Below are 23,088 nucleotides of genomic sequence, written 5' to 3'. Positions count from 1 at the left end.
ACTTCTAAAATAACCCCTGCTCAACCACTTGGCACGAGCAGACAGGCTTATATCAGAGGCAGTGTGTAAAGCATTTGTGCACACATTCAGTAATACAGTGAAAACACTACAAATGGACACGACACCAGTTTAGAAAAATAAGTAATCTTTATCTAAAACAAACAAGACCAAAGCGACAAAAAAACACAATACAATATTCAAAATATGACTTTTAGAAGGTAAAAACAGTTCTGTCCATAGCAAACTATAGCTGTGACACTTTCAACATAAAGTACCTGGAAGTCTACAAAATCATAAGCAAAAACAGCCGCAGGGAAGGTGATGTGTGGGTTCCTTACTGACACGGAAGGGGGGTGATGCGTTGATTCCTTACTGACGGGGAGGTGATGCATCAATTTCTTACTTTGCGGGGAGGTGATGAGTCGGTTTCTTACTGCAGTCCTGGCATTGATGTAGACTTGGCGCACTGGTGCGATGCATGGGGATTGGGGATGTGAAGGTTCTCGATACGGCGGCGGCAACGGCAACGGCATTGCATTTGTCTCTCCAGCTAAAGTCCCACGATGCGTCGGATCTTGGAGCCGCACAGCAGGGCCTGCGTCAGAAATGTGAGGTGATCTCAATCAATCAATCAATCAAAGACATTTATAGAGCGCACTACATACCCGTAGGGTCTCAAGGCGCTTAGGGGGGGGGGTGCCGTTACTGCTCGAACAGCCAGGTCTTGAGCTTCTTCCTGAAGGAGAGGTGGTCTTGGGTCAGGCGCAGGTCGGTCGGGAGGGAGTTCCAGGTCTTGGCGGCCAGGTAGGAGAAGGACCTTCCTCCTGTTGTCGCTCTACGGATGCGTGGGACGGCGGCGAGGGCGTGGCTGGTTGATCGGAGGTGGCGTTTGGGAGCGTAGAAGTTGATTCGGTTGTTGAGGTAGCTCGGGCCTTGATCGTGTAGGGCTTTGTGTGCGTGGGTGAGGAGACGGAAGGTGATTCTTTTGTTGACGGGGAGCCAATGCAGGTCTCTCAGGTGTCCGGAGATGTGGCAGTTACGTGGGATGTCGAGGATGAGTCTGGCTGAGGCGTTCTGGATCCGCTGAAGTCTCTTCTGGAGCTTGGCGGTGGTTCCGGCGTAGAGGGCGTTGCCGTAGTCCAGTCGGCTGGTGACGAGGGCCTGGGTGACGGTCTTCCTGGTCTCCGTGGGGATCCACCAGAAGATCTTCCGTAGCATGCGCAGGATGTTGAAGCAAGCCGAGGAGAGGGCGTTGACTTGCTTGGTCATGGAGAGGGAGGAGTCCAGGATGAAGCCCAGGTTGCGTGCGTGGTTAGTCGGTTTGGGTGCGGTGCCCAGGGCGGGGGGCCACCAGGAGTCATCCCAGGCGGTGGGCGTGGAGCCCAGGATGAGGACCTCCGTCTTGTCTGAGTTCAGTTTCAGGCGGCTGGTCGTCATCCACTCGGCTACCTCCTTCATCCCTTCGTGCAGGTTGGCTCTGGCGGCGGTGGGGTCGTTGGTCAGGGAGAGGATCAGCTGGGTGTCGTCGGCGTAGGAGATTATGTTGAGGTTGTGTTGGCGTGCGATGGCCGCGAGGGGGCTCATGTAGACGTTGAAGAGGGTAGGGCTCAGCGAGGATCCTTGAGGGACGCCGCAGATGACTTCGGTGGCTTCTGACTTGTACGGTGGTAGGCGGACTCTCTGTGTTCTTCCGTCGAGGAAGGAGACAATCCATTCCAGTGCCTTCTCCTGGATTCCGACGTTGCTGAGGCGTTGCACTAGGGTGCGGTGGCAGACAGTGTCGAAGGCCGCGGAGAGGTCTAGGAGGATGAGGGCCGCTGTTTCTCCGTTGTCCATCAGGGCTCGGATGTCGTCGGTGGCGGCGATGAGGGCGGTCTCGGTGCTGTGGTTGGCTCGGAAGCCGGACTGCGAGGGGTCGAGGGATCCGTTCGTCTCGAGGAAGGCGGCCAGCTGTTTGTTGACGGTCTTCTCGATGACTTTGGCAGGAAACGGGAGGAGCGAGATTGGGCGGTAATTCTTGAGTTCGGTGGGGTCTGCTGTAGGTTTCTTGAGAAGAGCGCTGAGTTCGGCGTGCTTCCAGCTCTCGGGGAAGGTGGCGGTGTCGAAGGAGGTGTTGATGATGTCCCGCAGGTGGGGTGCGATGACAGCGTCGGCCTTGTTGAAGACGTGGTAAGAGCAGGGGTCGGTCGGAGATCCGGAGTGGACGGAGTTCATCATGCGGACGGTGTCTTAGGTGCTGATCGGAGTCCAGGCTCGGAGGGCGGCGGTGGGCGGCTTGGCTGTGGTCGTGGCGTGCGTCGGTTGGGTGCTGAAGCTGTTGTGTATGTCCACGATCTTGTTGTGGAAGTAGGAGGCAAGGGAGTTGCAGAGGTCTTGCGAAGGGGTGATGTCGTTGTTTCCGGCGTTGGGGTTGGAGAGCTCTTTCACGATGTTGAAGAGTTCCTTGCAGTTGTGTGCGTTGTTGTCCAGCCGGTCCTTGAATGCAGTTTTCTTGGCGGCGCGGATCAGTTGGTGATGCTTCCGGGTGGCGAGTTTGAGGGTGGTCTTGTTGTCCGGTGTAGGTTCCTTTCTCCAGACTTTCTCGAGGGCTCGGCAGTTCTTCTTGGAGCTCTTGAGTTCGTCTGTGAACCATGGGGCTTTCTTGCTGCCGGGTCTGCTGGGCGGGGTCCTCAGCGGGGCGAGTTCGTCCGCGCAGTTGCTGATCCACTTTGTGAGGTTGTCGGCGGCCTGGCTGGGGTTCGCTGAGCTGGCAGGAGGGTGCTGGCTCAGGGAAGCAGCGAGCTGGTCGGCTGTGATCTTGTTCCAGCTTCTACGGGCAACCTGTTGCTGGTGGTGGTGGATCGTCGTTCTTTTGAAGGTGAAGTGTACGCAGCTGTGGTCCGTCCAGTGGAGTTCTGTGGCGTGGCTGAAGGCGATGTCTTTGCTGGATGAGAAGACGGCGTCGAGTGTGTGTCCGGCGAGGTGGGTGGGGGTGCTCACCAGTTGCTTCAGTCCAAGGTTGGCGAGGTTGTCGAGCAGGGTGCTGGTGTTGCGGTCGTTGTTGTTCTCCAGGTGGAAGTTGAGGTCCCCCAGGAGGATGTAGTCGTCGGAGGGGAGGGCATGCGGGCTGACGAAGTCGGCGATGTCCTCGCTGAATTGAGTGCGTGGTCCCGGGGGTCGGTAGATCAGGGTGCCTCTGAGGGTGGTCTTCGGGTCGGTGTGGATCTGGAAGTGCAGGTGTTCGGCGGTGGTTAGGGTGTTGTCGGTGCTAGTCGTGATTCGGATGGTGTTCCTGTGGATGATGGCGATGCCTCCTCTCATCTGGTTGGCGGTGCGGTCCCTCCGGGTGATCTTGTAGCCCTCTGGGATGGCGATGGCGATGTCGGGCGCTGAAGAGGCGTTCATCCAGGTCTCTGTGATGAAGGCAACGTCAGGGGCTGTGGCGTCTAGGAGGTTCCAGAGTTCGGTGGCGTGTCTCAGACATCGGAGATTGGTGCACGGCTTTTGCTATGAGGCGATTTCTCCAGCCACGGACAGGCTGCGTCGGTTTCTTCAGCTACACGATGGCGATGCGTGGAAATTCTTCCTGCATGATGGTGATGCATCAGAAACGGGTGCGGATCTGTCACGTTTCTCTTAGTATCATTTTTTTCCAGCTCCAACAGCAGGAACAACCTCCAGAGGCCCAGCACGGTAATACGCACCTCTTGGCAGGTCAGAACTCCTAGCAAGGAAGTTAAGGGGAGTTGGTGGTGAAGTCTTTGTGTCCCGAGACTTCAGAACAAGAGGCAAGCTTTACTTCAAGTCCTTGGAGATCTTCTTCAAACAAGATACACAGTACACTGCAAAGTATTTGTCCTCTTCTTGGCAGAAGCAGCTACTGTAGGCCAACCCCAGACAGCACACAGCAAATGGGCAGTACTTCTCCTTTAGTTTTCCCAGCTCTTCTACTTGGCAGAGGTCCCTTCTGAGTCCAGAAGTATTCTACTGTTCTGGTGTCTGGGCACCGATATTAATATTCCAATTCTCTTTGCTCTCTTGAGGCAGAGAGGCTCTGTGCTCAGTCAAAACCAGTTCTGTCCTCTCTTGTCCAGATTCTCGGCAGGAGGTGGTGACAGCATTGTGTAAGCAAGACCAAGCCCATTCATGTGAAAGTAAATCTCCTCCCCCTACTCTAAATGAGGCCAAGGTCTATTCAACCCAGGCATGATTCATCCAGGATAGGCAGGACACACCACAACCCCCCAATGGCTGTCTATATTGAAATCACATCCCCAGCCCCTGTCACTCCAAAGCCAGACAGTCAATCCATAAACCAGCAGAAGCACACAGGATGGCTAAGCAAGAAAATGCCCACTTTCCAAAAGTGGTATTTGGAAACACAGAAAGTAAAAATCATCCTTACTAAAAGATGCATCTCTATATTCTGAGTTCAGGCATACTAAACTTCACCTTCCTATCTTGTCCCGGTGGGAAGTTATACTTATAAGACGTTAGAAATAAACTCCCATTCTCTCTAATAGGACAGATGGCCTTTCAATAGTGAAAAACAAAATACACTGTATTTCACTATCAGGACATGCCACACACATGAGTACATGTTCTACCTTTCACATACACTGCACCCTGCTCACAGGCGTACCTTGGGCCTACCTTAGGGGTGACTCACAAGTAAGAAAAGGGAAGGTTAGTGCCTGGCAAGTGGGTGCACTTGTCAGGCTGACATGGCAGTAGAGACTGCGTGCAGACACTGCAGTGGCAGGTCTGAGACAGCTTTGAAAGGCTGCTTTTGTGGGTGGCACAATCATTGCTGTAGACCCACCAGCAGCATTTGACTTCCTGGAAGTCAGCTCAGTCAAGCGTGCAATAATGGTGCCATACCGCTTGACAAATCTCCTGTAATACCCAGTGAGGCCTAGGTAGGCTCTCACCTCTGTCTGGGTCTTTGGGTTTCGCAAGCCAATCTTAGGCTGCAGGGGCGCCACCTGGCCACTTCCTACCTGGTGCCCACTAGCAGCATTTGACTTACAGGCCCTGGGCACACACAGTGCACTGTACTAGGGACTTAGTAGCAAGTCAAACAAGCCAATCATGGAAACACCAATCCATATTCACAATTTACAGAGGGAGTACTTGCACTTTGGCACTGATAAGCAGTGACAAAATGCCCATAACATCTAGACCACCAAAAATGAAATTCAGCACACAGCAAAAGTACAGTAGGCAGAGTCAAAAATACTGGGGAAAACTATGCCCAGGATGCCAGGTCTAACATGTCCCCTACATCTGAAAAGTGGGGAGAACTGCCCACCCTCCTGGGAGTTCACTTCACTAAGGCGGAAAATTCTGACCGATCATCAGCATTGGCGTGTTCTGTACCAGGGCGGTGTTCCACCGTATAGTCCATACCCTGTAGGGAAATGAACCACCTCAACAGTTTGAGTTCTCACCCCTCATCTGCATTAACCATCTGAGGGGCCTGTGGTTGGTCTGAGCCCGAAAGTGAGTCCCAAAGAAGTAGGTCCTCAGTTTCTTCAGCGCCCAGACCACAGCAAAAGCCTCATGCTTAATCGCACTCCACCTCTGTTCCTGTGGAAGTAACCTCCTACTAATGAAGGCTACGGGTTGGTCTAGACCCTCATCATTTAGTTGTGAGAGAACAGTCCCAACACCATGCTCTGAAGCATCTGTCTGCACCATGAATTCTTTTGAGAAGTCGGGTGCCTTGAGCACGGGTGCCATGCATATTGCAGATTTCAGGGCATAAAAAGCATTCTGACAGGCGTCAGTCCAGTTCACCTTCCTGGGCCGCTTCCTGGAAGTCAGCTCAGTCAAGGGGGCAACAATGGTGCCATACCCCTTGACAAATCTCCTGTATTACTCAGTGCGGCCTAAGAAGGCTCTCACCTCTGTCTGGATCTTTGGGTTTTCCCAAGCCAGAATGGTGTCAATCTTAGGCTGTATGGGCGCTACCTGGCCGCTTCCTACCTGGTGCCCTAAGTACACCACTGATCCCTGCCCAATCTGGCACTTGCTGGCCTTGATCGTGAGACCTGCCCTCTGCAGGACCTTCAACACTTCTCAGAGGTTTTGCAGATGTTCCTCCCAAGTGGCACTGAACACTGTGCTGTCATCTAGGTAGGCGGCACTGAACTCCTCCAGTCCAGCCAACACCTGGTTGACCAACCTCTGAAAGGTGGAATGAGGATTCTGCAACCCAAAGGGCATCACCCGTAATTGGTTTTGCCCCTCTGGGGTTGAAAATGCAGACCTCTCCTTGACCCCATCAGTTAAGGCAATCTGCCAGTACCCAGACGTTAAGTAAAACAAACTGAGGTACTTGGCAGCTCCCAACCGATCTATTAGCTCATAAGATCTGGGGATGGGGTGTGTGTCAGTCCTGGTGACGGAATTGAGCCCTCGGTAGTCCACACAGAACAGGAGTTCTGGGGCAGCACTGGGTACAGCAGCTTTTGGGGCTACTGGGCTGGCCTAAGGGCTGTTTGAGGGCTCAATCACCCCTACCCCCAACATCTTGGAGAATTCCTCCTTGATGCTAGCTTTGACCCTATCAGTCAACCTGTAAATTTTGAGTTTCACAGGAGGATTGTCCACAGTGTCCACATCATGGACACACCATGAGTGACACCTAGGGTGAAGGAGAACAGTTTGGCAAACTGCCCCCATATCTGGCGGCAGTCCCTATGCTGTTCAGGGGTCAGGGCGGGGGAGGTGTGTACACCGTCCACTGACCCATCATATTCCTTTGCAGACAGGAGGTTCGGAGAGGAGAGGGAGAGGCTTAGTCTCCTCCTCCATTCCAGCATCTGTCACTAGGAGCATGCCCACTTCGGACCTCTCCAAATGATTCTTGAGGCGGTTCACGTGTAGGACCCGCAAAGGGTTCCTGGAAGACTGCAAATCCACCAGATAGGTGACTTTACTCTTGAGCTCCACAACATCAAATGGCCCAGTCTACTTGTCCTGGAGAGCACAAGGCTTCACTGGGCCCATGACCCACACTTTTTGTCTAAGCTGAAACTCGATCAGAGTGGCATTCTGATCATACCACCATTTCATCTCCTCCTGGCTGGCTTCTAGATTTGCCTGTGCGAGTTGCCTGAAGCGCTTAGTCTGGTTCCTGAAGGCCAGCATGTTGCTATTCACATCCTGGGGAGGTTTACTGGGAGCTTTCTCCCAGTCTTCTTTGACCAGACTCAGAGGTCCTCTTACAGGATGCCCATACAGGAGCTCAAAGGGACTGAACCCTAAGAACTTCTGCGGTACCTCTCTGTAAGCAAACAGCAGGCATGGTAAGAGGACATCCCACGTATGCCTCATGGGTTCTGCAAGACCCATAATCATGCCTTTTAGGGTCCAGTAGAATTTTTCAACCAGCCCATTACCTTGGGGGTGGTAAGGAGTGGTGAACTGAAAAGATCACCATCAACACCCAACCAACCACGGGGGCCATCGTGGTCCTGAGAGGGATAGCCTCAGGGTAGCGTGTGGCATGGTCCATCAAGACCAGGATGAACCTATTGCCCATGGATGTCTTGGGTCTCAGAGCCTGCACCCTATGGCCATTTATGGTCGCCCACTTCCCGTAGTTCTTAATGTTTGCGGGCAGGTAGGTCCTTGGGAGCATCTCATTATCCCCTAGCAAGACAAGGGTAAATTCTGCTGGCCCCTACCCTACCTGGTGACTCAACTCCTCCCCCAAGGCTACACTAGTCAATCCATGGGGCGGTGTACCAGTGGGTGCAGGTGTTTACTTAGGACAGTTAGGATCCACAATGAAGTAACCCACCTAATCACAAGCAAAACATTTGTGGGGACCCTTCTCTGTAGGCTTACCTGACGAGACCCATGGCTTCTTACCACCGGGGGGCTGTGAATCTTTCCCTTGGGAATTATTTTGGAGCCATTTTTGGAACTCCTTTTGTTTACCCTTGTCCCCCCACTCTTTTCCTGGGGACCCTGCCCACCCTTGGCTGACTTTCCCACATGCCCATTGTGGACCCTGGTGCTGACCCAGCAGTCTGACTCCACAGCAAGCTTCCTTGGGTCAGTCAGTTTACTGTCAATCAAGTGCTGTCAGAGCTCTAGAAAACTATTAGCAGACAGGCGCTCCCATGCCATCAAATCATAAAGCACCTGAAAATCATTTACCTGGCTACCTATCGCCCAACCATTCAGGGCTCTGCAAAGGTAGGCATCATACTCAACCCAAGTATGTGATTCAAGTTTCTTACAAGCCCTGAACTTCTGCCTATATAGTTCTGGGGTCAAGCCATATCTCCTTAGAAAGGCTTTCTTCATAGGAGCATAAACCATCTTATCCTCCTCTGGTAGGCTAGCAAGGTATCCTTCCCTCCTGCCATGAAGCAACTCTTTGAAAGGCTGGTTGTGTGGGTGGCACAATCAGTGCTGCAGGCCCACTAGCAGCATTTGACTTACAGGCGCTCTGCACACACAGAGTATTGTACTAAAGACTTAGTAGTAAGTCAAACAAGCCAATCATGGCAACACCAATCTATATTCACAATTTATAGAGGGAGTGCTTGCACTTTGGCACTGATCTGCAGTGGCAAAGTGCCAAAAGCATCTAAACCAGCAAAAATAAAATTCAGCGCACAGCACAAATACAGGAGGGAGGGGCAAAAATACTGGGTAAAACCACTCCAAGGATGCAGGTCTAACAGAGGATTTTAGCTGTGACACTGCTGGCTTTGCTGCTGGTCCATGCTGATGCAATGTGCTTTGAGTTCTTTGTCCGAGCTGTGCTAACGGTGAGGTTTATGCTGTCATTCACATTGTTGCACTGCACATGGTACCACCAGGCAAAGAGTTGGAGCCAAAATATCTCTATACACAAGAAAACAGCCATTACAATCATTAATCAACCAACACCGATCGTAGTCACCTTACCCACAAATATCTTTCAACTTATTATTTCAACTAGGGTGGGGCAGATTTTTTTTTTAATGTTAATAGAGATGAACACGTCTTGATTGGCGCAGCTTTATTGGAAGAGGCTTTGTTGACCATTTGGTTATTAGGATGGTGATGATGATTAGGGGTGGGAGGAACTCTGCAGAATCTCACAGAGTTTTTATGTAACTCAGCGGAATTCCATGGAGTAAAACTCCCCAACTTCCACCCACCCCTGGCTCCATGTGTCTTTACCAATAAATTGTTTGAAGAGGAATGGGACTCCCTTCCCTAGAAACTCTTTTAGGGGACTTTCGAGCACTCCTTTTGGTTATCTTAGCTCCTTCTTCCTTTTCTTGGTTGGAACCTGGCCTACCGTTCTTGTGGTTTCCCCTGGGTACCTTCTTGGACACTCTAAACCAGAGGGCAGCTTCTTTCCCAAGCGCTCTGAGCACAGTGACCCTGGTGTCTATCAGGTGCTTGTTCAACTTTATAAAATAATTACTTAAAATGTGCTCTTTCATCATCCAATTGTACAGCACCGCTCCCCAGTGTCTCTCTCAGGGACTCTGTGGGACCTCATTGCTACCTCATACTCCTTGAACCACTGACTAAAGTCATCACTTTTCACATAATCCTTGATCACTTCCTTAGGGAAGTACACCATCCCTTTCCCAGGCACTGGAGACAAGCCGCCACCATTGGAACTGCACTCCACACTCTTGGCTTTTATGTCCAGCTCCTTCAAACTTCTCTCATGCTCTAAGAGCATTCTCTTTTCTTCCATGGCAAGTTTCTGCCTCTCTAACTCCAATATCCTATCCTCCATGTCACTCTTTCCCCAACCTGAGCTTAGCAAGCTCCATCTAATGCACTTTGCTACTCTCTCTGTCCTCAAGCTCCTCTGGAGACAGCCATTTAATGACACACTGCTTTCCCCCGTGGAAAGCACCCACCCTCCAGGCAGAACCAATGGCCCATACTGCTATCCATCTAAATTCTCTGCCACCCCTATAGACTCTTCGGTATGCTCACTGGCATTCCTTAATTCCACTCAAAATCTTCACAAATTTTCCATTTTGTGTTCTTCATTCACCAACCAACAGTAACCAAGTTAATCAGAACAATTAGAGTACACTGGACCAATCTCCTGCTTCTCTATCAATCCACATCACTTAAACCAATAATCATAAATGTCTCCTATTAAAAAATATGCATCTCTTTACTGTAATATCAATACAAATCATTCTGTCCACGATATATACATTGGCATTTGTACAGTATTAAATCTGAAATATAAAACATTAATATGTAAAATATATCACAGCACAATGAAGTCAAAAGTTATTCCTGTTAATATAAAAAAACATTTTTACCTTATATCTACCACATTTTATCATAGCTTGGACACATATATATTGCATTATCACCAAATAAATTGTTTCAGTAATTGCAATTGTACAAAGAAGTATCAGTGGATTGTCAATCGTGGATATACACAGATAAATCTATTAAAAACATCTTTTCTTTTTGCACTTACTTTATTCCATTCCTAAAAACTATCGACGAGGCGTTTTGGCGGATCTTACGATCAAATCCCCGCCTTCTTCAAGACAAATTCACAAAACATTTTTATTATTTTTTTTAAAACAGTTGTTTAATCCTGATTAGCCATTTGTGCCCTTATCTCATTTTTTCTGATGTAGTTCAAGCTTGGAGTCAGTTGATCGCCCTCTGCATGAACTCCGACTTTCTATTAAAAGGTACACGTTCCTTAGATGATATGGAAACTTCTCTGTATGTCTTATCGCTTCTGTGTTTAACCCCTAGGTTCTTGTTCGTAACTTAGTCCCATATCAACGTTGAACAGTCCCAATATTCACCCAGGAGAGGCTTGTGGGTCTTTTTTGTTGTTCAATGTTGGTTCCCTACACGGCTATGATCCAGGGTGTACTTTACAGCAGAACGTCCATCTGAAGTAGAAAACTACTGTCTTCAAAATCAGACGGACGTTCTGCTGTAAAGTACACCCCGGATCAAATGTGACCAGGGGACCAACATTGAACAAGTATTCTAAAGTTCTGGGGTCTGGGCCCACATATATTCCAATTCTCTTTGTTCTCTTGTGGCAGAGAGGCTGTGCTCAGTCAAAACCAGTTCTGTCCTCTCGGTTCCAGCTTCCCAGCAGGAGGTGGAGACAGCGTTGTGTAAGGCAGACCAAGCCCATTCAGGTGAAAGGAAATCTCCTGCCCCTACTTTAAATGCAGCCCAGGTCAATTCACCCCAGCCATGACTCATCCTGGATAGGCAGGACATACCTCAACCCCCACAATGGCTGTCTATAGTGAAATCACATTCCCAGCCCCTGTCATTCCAAAGCCAGACAGTCAATCCATAAACCAGCAGAGGCACACAGGATGACTAAGCAAGAAAATACCCACTTTCTAAAAGTGGTATTTTCAAACACAGAATGTAATAATCATCTAAAAGATGCATCTTTATATTCTTAGGCATACTAAACGTCACCTTCCTATCTTGTCCCAATGGTAAGCTATACTATACATATAAGATGTTATAAATAAACTCCCGTTCTATCCTATGGGACTGATAGCCTTTCAATAGCGAAAAAATGCACTGTATTTCACTATTACAACACATCTCACACAGCAGTACATGTCCTACCTTTAACATACACTGCACCCTGCCCACAGGGGTACCTTGGGCCTACTTTAGGGGTGACTCGTATGTAAGAAAAGGGAAGGTTAGTGCTTGCCAAGGCAGTGCACTTGCCAGGTCCACACGGTAGTAGAGACTGCACGCAGACACTGCAGTGGCAGGTCTGAGATCCCTTTGAAAGGCTGGTTGTGTGGGTGGCACAATCAGTGCTGCAGGCCCACTAGCAGCATTTGACTTACAGGCGCTCTGCACACACAGAGTATTGTACTAAAGACTTAGTAGTAAGTCAAACAAGCCAATCATGGCAACACCAATCTATATTCACAATTTATAGAGGGAGTGCTTGCACTTTGGCACTGATCTGCAGTGGCAAAGTGCCAAAAGCATCTAAACCAGCAAAAATAAAATTCAGCGCACAGCACAAATACAGGAGGGAGGGGCAAAAATACTGGGTAAAACCACTCCAAGGATGCAGGTCTAACAGAGGATTTTAGCTGTGAACCTGCTGGCTTTGCTGCTGGTCCATGCTGATGCAATGTGCTTTGAGTTCTTTGTCCGAGCTGTGCTAACGGTGAGGTTTATGCTGTCATTCACATTGTTGCACTGCACATGGTACCACCAGGCAAAGAGTTGGAGCCAAAATATCTCTATACACAAGAAAACAGCCATTACAATCATTAATCAACCAACACCGATCGTAGTCACCTTACCCACAAATATCTTTCAACTTATTATTTCAACTAGGGTGGGGCAGATTTTTTTTTTAATGTTAATAGAGATGAACACGTCTTGATTGGCGCAGCTTTATTGGAAGAGGCTTTGTTGACCATTTGGTTATTAGGATGGTGATGATGATTAGGGGTGGGAGGAACTCTGCAGAATCTCACAGAGTTTTTATGTAACTCAGCGGAATTCCATGGAGTAAAACTCCCCAACTTCCACCCACCCCTGGCTCCATGTGTCTTTACCAATAAATTGTTTGAAGAGGAATGGGACTCCCTTCCCTAGAAACTCTTTTAGGGGACTTTCGAGCACTCCTTTTGGTTATCTTAGCTCCTTCTTCCTTTTCTTGGTTGGAACCTGGCCTACCGTTCTTGTGGTTTCCCCTGGGTACCTTCTTGGACACTCTAAACCAGAGGGCAGCTTCTTTCCCAAGCGCTCTGAGCACAGTGACCCTGGTGTCTATCAGGTGCTTGTTCAACTTTATAAAATAATTACTTAAAATGTGCTCTTTCATCATCCAATTGTACAGCCCATCATAATCATTCACCTTGCTGGCCTAAACCCAATTGCTTTACTGGGAGAATCCACAAAATCCACTCACGGCTTGTGTGATTGCCTCTGGCTATTCCTGAACTTAAAGTGATACTTCTCAGGGGTTATATCAAACTAAGCAATAATGGCTTCCTTTTTGAGGGCATACTTTGTCTGGTCATCTGCTGCAAATGGGTTCCGCTCATTTAGTATGCCGTGTTTTGCTTTGTTTCATCAGCTTTTTGGAACTTTATAGTGGGTGAGTCTCCCTACCTGAATCTCACTCCCAGCAATTTCATGGTAAATTGGACTGTACATGTTTAGCATTCATGTCTGCCTTTTAAGGTAAGGTGCTGGGATGCAACCATGGTAAGGGTGCCTGAACGTGTGTGCACATGGGTGCAGGCTTTACGTGAGAGACTAAAGTTGTGCGCAGCCTGGTAGCTGCACACGGGTAACCTGCCTAAAGCAATTTTAAACTGCTAATTCAGTCTGTCAAAATCTCTCTTTTGACAGGCCTAAACCCTCATTTTCAATATTAGTAAGTCAGCTGTATGTCGGCCTTATTGCCTATAAAGGCAGGGTGAACATATTTATAGGTAGGACATGTGGACATTGATGTGGAAGATGCCCATAGGGTGAAATATCTCCCATAAATGATTTTCCCTGTAGAAAGGCTGTCTACTGCCAAAGGGAATCACTGGGCTTCCTAGTTACATTTATTAAATGCTGAATTCGGATTAGTAGTAGCTACAAAATCAATGTTTCCAATCTCTCTTAAATTTTAAAACCCTTTTTAATGGTAAGTGTTGGGCTTGGCCCTTTCTACAGGGCCATCCCCAAACATGTCTTGCCTTCACACCCCTGTTTTCTAAACCTGTTTGTGTTTGGCGTTTAGGAATCTGTGAACTTTATTACTGCTAATCACTGCTACAGTAATGGTGCTCTCGCCTTTAAATATGGTACACTAGGCTTACACCTAATTGGCACACTTAATTTACTTCTAGGTCCCTAGTAAAGTGGTATAACAGGTACCCAGAACCTGTAAATTAAATACTACTAGTAGGCTTGAGGCACTGATTGTGCCGCCCATGTAAGTTGCCATTTAAAACATGTCACAGGCCTGCCATTTCATCCTCTGTGTGCAGTTTTAAAACTGCCATTTCAACCTGGCAATATAAACTTTTTGCCAGGCCTAAACCTTCCCTTTTAATACATATATTTTTACCCCTAGGGTAGGCCCTAAACAGACCACACGGCACGGTGCAATGCATTTAAAAAGTGGGGCATGTACTTTTAACTTTTACATGTCCTGGTTCCTGGTAGTGAAAAACTCTAAAATGTGTTTTTCACTACTGCAAGGCCTGCCTCTCCCATAGGATGACACTGAGTTAAAATATTACATTTTATAAGTGCTAACTTTTCATTGGGAGCAGGTAGGAATGTCGAGTTTGGTGTTAAAGAAATTGTAATTTTGAAACGCCCTTTAATAGCAAAGCCGGATTTTAAGTCACAATTCTGAAAATGCCACTTTTATAAAGTTCATTAACAATAATGGGGTATCCCAGTAACATGCAGAACCTGGGGAATTATAACAGTACAGAAGCAGCGGTACTGCCACGCAACAATAGTTATTTGAAGACTATGTAATCACTCCATTGAAATAAAGAGCTAACAATAAATGCTACATACCAAGCAACTTACTAACCGACATCTTGAAGGGAAAATGACCCTGCTTATTTGGAAAAAGTTAGAACTGGATGATATATTGAAAGTCGTATATCGCCTGTGCTTAGGACATTAGACAGTTGAGACCAAATACAGACTGTGAAATATGCTTCGTGGCATATATATATACATGCGTAACAGTTGTAACAATGTGCCTCATAAATAACACAAGTGCTATGACAATAAACAATCAAAGACAATCAAAACAATTAGCACATAGACTCAGAAATGTTATTTCAGCACCCATAAACAGTTGATACCCTAAACAGCAACATGTATATTTCATCCTCTGTTGTATATGTCTATCTGGGTATGGTATGCTTTATTTATGGTATGTCGACCTTTCGACCCCCCGAGAAAGTGTGTAGTTAAGTCACATCACACTGGAGTCTTCATCAGGACTAGAAACATGATGGTGCACAGCCTGTATGGTAGGGTACAAATATTCAATATTAGTGTCATATATGAAAGCTAAAGTCATTGTATAAGGTGGGCCATCGCTTGGTCGTGCTCACCTGCTGTATCAACTTCATTGGATAGGGGGAGTTCACAAATGAACCCTTCTAATAGATTGAAACCTGCATAGTGAAAAAACAAGCCCTTAAAATTGGCCATTTCGGAATCTAATCCATTGAGTTCATTTAGAATGTATGCTGGGTTCAATTATAGCAATAGACAACTGTCTACCTAACTAGACAGTTTGTGGCTACCCCTGCAATAATGGATTTAAGCTCTTCAACCTGGAGAGCTACACTGTGGTTGAGCCTGAGCAGTTCTGTATGAGAAAGGGATTTCCAACCAGAAAAAGTTGGAGCTTCAGAGAGTTCTGAGGGCCTGGGAGGAGACCCACCAGTGGCTGACATCAACTGATGACCATGATGGGGATGATGGTGTGGAGGAGCATGACCTAGATACCAGTCTTGAGATGCAGCACTCAGGGAAGAGGAATGACTTGCTTCCTGAATTGGAACTCCCTGTCAGAGCAAAAAATGTAGTGCATCTTCACAAGGTCTGTCCCTAGAGGAGCTGGCTGAGATGCAATCTAAATTGCAAAAGGTCAAACTCAAGTTGGAAGCAGAGGAGAGGAAGGCTGAGGATGAAAGAGCTTTAGAGGAAAAGAGACTAGCTTTGAAGAGAATCTGGCCCATGAGCTAAGTCTCAGAGAGCTGGACATCAGAGCTAAACAGATTAAGTTCAGCAATAATGGGGGTCGTATACCCACAGTTCTCTCTCGAGTCTGCAGAGGGTTTGCTTTACCAAGGGTCTGGTGCCTAACTTTGCTGTGGGAGATGACATAGACAAGTAGTTTGAAGCCTATGCGGTTTCTCTGGAGATGAATAGGGTTCCTGAGGAGGATTGGGGAGCCAGTCTCTGGAGGCACATTCCCCGTGAAGCGAAGGGCACCCAACTGAACCTAGCAAAAGGGGACAGGATGAGGAATCCACCCATGAAGGACACCCTTGTCAGGAAGTATGTTGCTCCTTGTTTAGATTCCTTTTACAAGGAACTGGAGGGGCAGTGAAGTAAAAGATTATCAGGGGCTGTACAATTTGATGGCAAGGGAGTACATGTTCAGTCTTTGTTTTGCAGAGCTTCGCCAATCATTGGTTCAGCACCAGTGTCCACAGGAATGTACCTGTGAGTGACTCCAAGAAGAAAGGTTCCGGTTCCCTCCAGCAGAGTGAAGGGGAGGGGAGGTTAAAGGTGAGCCACACAAGTCCCAGAGTAAGGTGGAGTAAAGGGTTTCCAAGCACCTTCTGAGAAACAAAGTCATAATTAGTCCACAAATGCCCATAAACTGCATTCTGGGGAAGGAGTTCCCTCCTGTATCAGGAAAGCTGGGAGAGGTTACCACTAACCCTGGGCGTAGTGGACGTAGTGGGGCTACGTGGAGCATCACGTAGTGTGGCCAAGTCTACGCACACTCCGCGTAGCCCCACTATGTGCCACCCGCCTCCCTCCCGCCCTCTTTTAAAATAATTTAAAGAGTATAAAAGTAAGGAAAATGTCTTACCTGAGCTGCGGCGTCCCGGGGCTCCCTCTTCCTGCTTCATTGACAACTTCTTCCTCACAAATACGCATGCGCGGGCGCCCGCACATGCGCATTTGTGAGGAAGAAGTTGCCGATGAAGCAGGAAGAGGGAGCCCCGGGACGCCGCAGCTCAGGTAAGACATTTTCCTTACTTTTAAACACTTTAAGTTATTTTAAAATGAGGGCGGGCGGGAGGCGGGTGGTGGGCAACTCTGCTCCGCCATGGCGTGTGCGTAGCCTGCCTGCTACGCCTACTTCGTGGACCACGAAGTAGGCAGCACTACGCACACTCCACGGGCGGAGCGGAGCACTACGCCCACCCTTAGTTACCACTGATATTTCAGTTTTCTGGGGTTACCACTCCCATGTGCATGGTACCGTAGCCAAGATGGAGGAAACAGTCCACAGTGGGAGGACCGCGGGATCAACGGTTTCCAGCTCTGGGAACAGAGCACCCCACGTCTCAGAATAACTATTATTCCATGGTGAAGGTGGCCAAAGGCCACTTTTTCACAGAGCGCATTGCCCAATTGAAAAGTAATTCAAAAGAAATATTTTCAATCATTCACAGCTTCCTGAATCCATGCGCTGAACAGATGACTTCACCCGTCTCTAATGATTGGTGTGAGCAGCTTTCGGGGTTTTTTATTGACAAAATTAAAGCCATACAGGACAGCTTTGGGACGTCAATCAGTCGCAGGAGCGCCATTCCTATCAGAAAGCCGTAGTCTCTGCTCCAGTTTGCTCCTCTTCCATCCCGCTGTCTGATACCCTGGCAATACTTAAATCACTCAAATCAGGCTCTCCTACTGACCCCTGCCGAGAAAGGTTACTGGCGGCAGTAGCGGATGTAGTTAACCCGGAAGTCAACAAAATTGTTAATATGTCCTTTCTGACCGCTACGGTCCCACCTGAGTGGAAACAGGCAAAACTCCTCGCCTTGCTGAAAAAACCTTCATTAAATCCAGCTACCCCGGCTAGCTACTGCCCAATCTCACTCCTCCCGGCTGTGGCGAAGGTGTGTGAGAAGGCCACTCATAAGCAGCTCTCTGAGTTCGTTGAGACTGCTGGTGCCCTCCACCCCGCCCAGTCGGGTTTCAGGGCCTCTCATAGCACCGAGACGGCCCTGGTTGAGGTGGCGGAGGATATTAGAGAGTGCCTGGATGCCGGCAGCAGAGCAGCTCTGGTGCTTTTAGACCTCTCTGCCGCGTTTGACTCCGTGCCGCATCGCCAACTACTGGCAAGGTTGTCTCACATCGGCATCTCGGGTCAGGGGTGGGAGTGGATAGAATCCTTTCTAGCCAACAGATCACAGCAAGTATGGCTGCCCCCTTTCTCCTCTACTCCGAGAAGTCTGACCACGGGGGTCCCTCAGGGCTCTACATTGAGCCCTCTTCTATTTAATGTCTATATGACACCCCTTATTTATTTGGCAGAGGAGCTGGGTGCTAAGATCATAGCCTATGCTGATGATACCGAGCTCCTCTTCACATGGAAGAAAATTGACTCCTCTCCGACCACTGCCAAAAACTGTCTCGCTGAGGTTTTTAAATGGCTAGCTAAGGCCCAACTGAAATGCAATGAGGAGAAATCGGAGGTGCTCATCTATGGTTCCTTCCCGCTGCATTTCAGAGAGGACATTTGGCCAGTGGGCTACCCCCTGCCTAACTCCTTGGGGAGCCCAACTAAAAAATCTGGGGGTTTGGTTCGGTGAGGATTTAAACTTTCTGCCTCAGATTAATAAGCTGGCCGGTGTGTGCTTTGGCACACTGAAACACTTAAAGAAGTTCCTGCCCCTCTTGCCCAAAGTGGCTAAAGAAATGGTGACCCGTGCTCTCATCCTGTCAAGGCTGGACTATGCCAACGCCTTGTACATTAGTCTCCCAGCATATCAGCTAAACAAACTGCAGATTGTCCAGAACACGACGGCCAGAGCTTTATTGCGTATGCCAGGCAGATCTAGCATTAGGCAGACCCTACGGGATCTGCATTGGCTCCTGGTTGAGCAACGGATACTATTCAAGGCTCTTACACTGGCTCACAGTGCCCTCTATGTGCCACCCCGTCATCTACGCTCTACAGGCCAATGCCTTGCTGTTGTTCCTAGGTACCGCCTGACTAGATTGGGCGGCAGTTCCCTTACTGTTAGAGCGGCCATGGCTTGGAATGCTCTGCCCTTTGAACTGCGAAATATAGAGGACCTCAGGTTGTTCAAAAAACAGTTAAAAACCCTGCTATTTAAGTAATCTCGTAGCCGGGTCAGCCCTCTTCAGTCTCCAACATTTGGCTTCCGCGCCGGGACACTTACGAGTAGCCGTGCGCGTTATAAATGGAGGTTAACATAATATAACATAACGTCTGACCCTGGTGAGGCCACTTCTGACCTGGAGGTGCTCCCTGTGCTGTCACAGAGACAGAGGGCAGAGACCTGCACCAGGCTGACTCCTGCATGACAGAGACAGAGTGCGTCACCCTTGAGCTTGAGGGTGGTTGTGATTGCCCCCTTGAATCCTCGCTCACCAGGCACCTCTAGAGCCTCAGGGTACGGACCCTGGGCTGAGTGGTCAGTATTAGGCCACCAGCCCTGGACTGGTGGGATGGAGAATTGAAGATGGGTGCCTAACACATGGGGCTGTTGTTCCCCACTCTGAGAAACTATGTAGGTCAGAGAACCCTGGGTAGTCTTGGCCCTGGCTCTTGACACTGGCAGCTGTTAATGGCCTCTGTTGGTTGCTGTCCTTATGGGCAGAGCTTTCCTTGGGTTGGGGACAGAAGACTATTTCAAGGGGTGGAATGGGCCACATCAGTTTGTTGGCCATGGTGACACTGTCTGCCTACTGCAAAGCATTTGTGAGCAAGTTAATGTTAGGTGCTACACAAATGGGGTACATAAGTGAAGAGAAGGGTTTCCCATGGGTCAGTCCTGTGGCTCAAAAGAGTGTGGACAGAGGGATCCAACTGAGTTCAGAGGAGTGTAGAACCGACATGTGCCACTGCATAACAAGGCCTTTGTCCATGTTTTACCGCCTAAGCCAGGCAGACCAAGAAGTCATTGATTAGTCTACCCTGGCTTTTGGCTGGAGGGGGGTCATATTGGCCTTGCCCCTTTCTACAGGGTCATCCACAAATTTATTTTGCCTTCCACCCTCCAGTTATGATCTCACTTTATTACTGTTTCAAGTGCTGCAAAAATACTTTAAACATTGCCTCTAACTTAAGCCTGAGTGCTTTGTGCCAAGCTACCAGGGGGTTCAGCACACGTTAATTTGGAGTTTGTTTATGTTTCACCCTGACAGAGACTGTGGATGCTGCTTGAGTAGGGTGTCACCCCCCTCAACCAGTAACCTAATTTCCTACAGTAAGATTGGATTTTAAAATATTGTTTAGAAATGGCACAATTAGAAAGTTGGTATTTATCTGCCTAAAGATTTTGGAAGGTCCTTACTGCCTTAGCTGGTGATCCCACTGGGAATGTATATCGAAGCGAAATCGTGCACAAAAACCCCTGAGTGCAGAGGGCAGTGGGTCTTTCTGACAGGATGGCTGGGGAGAAGCTGGGTCCTGCCCTGAATACACTTCAGAGGGACTTTCCCCAGCACACACAAAGAGACCTGAAACCAGCCTTTTGTGTCACTATATAGACTGGAGCCAGACCCAGGGAAGAGGGAAAACTGATATCATGCACAAAAAGGAGCTTCAGAGGGATCTAGAACAGGTCGCTCTCCACTCAAAGTATACAATCACAAAAAATGACCTGCTCTGATGTGGGACAATCTTCGTGAGCATACCCAAAGCCATATTTTGGCTCTAATATTTTAGTACCAGCTTATATAATGCTGTCCAATCTAGGGGATCCTATCCCTAGTTTAAACGTTGTTTAGTGTCATTCCCCAGTATACAACCAAACATATATATTTCACAACAAAAGTCAATGTGCATTTCATAACAAAGAAAAATGTGTGAGAGTTTTGAAGGTACCACACGGAAACACCACCATGGGAGCTGCTCTGGTTCTCATCATTGGCAACCTCCAAACCCATAAAGAAATATTGTGAAAAAAGTGCAGAAATAATTTGAAAGCGTGAAAAAGGTAAAACACGTGCTTGGAAAGACTTCCACGTGCAACCCAATTCTGACAACCCTACTTTAGAAGCAAAAATTCCACTGTTTTTTTGCTTTTACACACTAAAAACGAGCTAAACGACCACTGGAAAAACCATCAATATTTAATCGTCTGCTCAATTTAAAACCAAGACCTACTGTCGCACTCCATCAGTTTTTATGGAAAGCCAACATGTTTCATTGCCTTTTAAAAAACATTCCGGCAATTTCTTCAGGGCTAGGGGTCAGTCCTCGCCACACTGTCAGTTCACTAATATACCTGGGGAAAATTGACACAGACAACACGTAACACAGAGTTAGGCACAGCACACGATTTAAAACCACTACACGCAACACGTGTTTGTGTTCAAATTTGATGCTCACACATATGGAATATTTACCAGGTGGTTGCCCCCACTGTGCATACCGGCAACCCCCTTTCCTGGGGATGTGTACACATCCACACTGCCCACACGTATTACTAAGGTTGCTATCTGTCAACCTGTTGAGAGAATAACCTTTGATACTGGTGGAGTGTTGGTAAAGTATTCCCACCTTCACATTCATCAAAGCGATATGGGATTTACTCCTCATCCTGCCTTCGCATATGTCCCGTGCTGACATCTCAAACAAGACTGTAAGGATCAACTGTATGTATATGCCTGCTTCAACTAAACAGGTCATTTTCCAATAGCGCCATGCACGTGTCTAAAGCCATAGCATTTGTCCCCGCTACCCTCAGCCAAGCACTGCCCTTATTTCACCACCCGCCATGAATCTAATCTGTTTCCCACTTACCGATACTTTTCTGGCATCTGGCATCAAACTCCATGCACACCAGTTCTTTTTCCTGTGTGTCTATTTAAACGTATAATATCAGGCGCAAACCTGTATACACGCCCACCCTTTTCCGGTATATCTCGGTCACATGACCCTTTTCGTAAGCGCCGTCTTTGAATGGGGAGCATACTGATGTGTGTATATAAACAATGCTACTAATCTAAGGGTAAGTATGTGTTTAATTCTTCCTTAGCGGTCGGATGTCAGCTTGGGATCGATTCTATCAGTGACTTCCCAACTAGTTTACAATTTGTATCTACTTATTATTTTCCAATTTCTCCATCCTAGAAGACTCCCTCTTCGTTTTCACAGGGTGTATTCTATTTCAAGTGTTCTATTCTTCACAGTGACGACCACGACACTCCACGGTTGACTCTACTATAGTTCAACTTGGTTGGTGCATGTATCGTGCTGTTTTAACAATGCTGATTAGTGCAGTTACTCAAAACAGGGGACATGGTATACCCTAGGTGTATGTCCCCATCTTGTTCCATTCAATGACATAATTCAGACCCCGTTGCTCCACCCCCTCCTGATAAATCCAGCGTGACTCCTTAGTGGCGAGTTTGCTTTCAATATTGTACGTGTCCCCCACCACTCTCTCCAGTACAACCCATCTGATGTCTTTATAATTATTTTTCTGCTCCTGGAAGTGACCCACTAGACGCGTGGTAAGCTATCCTGCCTTCAATGTGCTCAGATGTTCTTGATTTGATTTTATAATTTTATATAGCGCTGAATCACCCCGAAGGGTATCTCTGCGCTTGCAACAGCGGACTATCTTGAACTAGAAAAGATATGTTTTCATCAGCTTTCTGAAACGGAGGAGGGGCATTTCCGTGCGAAGGTATTGGGGAAGGCTGTTCCAAAACATAGGAGCCAGATACGAAAAGGCCCTGCCAACAGAACGGGCTTTATTTATTCTAGGAACAGAGAGAAGTTTTTTTGATCCTGATCTAAGTGAGGATATAGGGTTATACACTTTCAGTTTCCTAGTAAGATAACGAGGGCTAAGCTCGTTTAGAGCCTTGAAAATCATGCAGCCTGTTTTAAATTGTACTCTTTTTCTGATTGGCAACCAATGTAGTTCATACAGTAAAGACAGAGAGGGGGTCCTGGCAGGAGAATCAGTTACCAGACGAGCAGCTGTATTTTGAATAACCTGTAATTTGTCCAGTGAGGCAACATGAGCAGAGAGAAGAAGAGCATTACAATAATCGATCTTGCTCATGAGCAAGCCCTGAATTAGAGTCTTCCTGGTAGAAAGTGGAAGCAACGGAAAAACTCTTCTAAGTAAACTTAAGATGTGATAGCAAGACCCAGCAATTGTATTAACATGGGTCTGCAATGTAAGTTTCTAATCAAGCTTAATGCCCAGATTTTTAACTACCTCTTTAGGGGCAGGGGCTTTACCCAGCTCCTCCGGCCACCAACTAGGTGACCAACAGATGTCAGCACCTCCGAACAGCAGAATCTCAGATTTCTCAGAGTTTAACTGGAGATAGTTACTTTTCATCCAGGAGGCAATTGCCATCATACCCTGA

The sequence above is a fragment of the Triturus cristatus genome, chromosome 11 (genome assembly GCF_964204655.1).
Source record: "Triturus cristatus chromosome 11, aTriCri1.1, whole genome shotgun sequence".
Classification (NCBI taxonomy): domain Eukaryota; kingdom Metazoa; phylum Chordata; class Amphibia; order Caudata; family Salamandridae; genus Triturus; species Triturus cristatus.
This window is presented reverse-complemented; position numbering follows the sequence as displayed.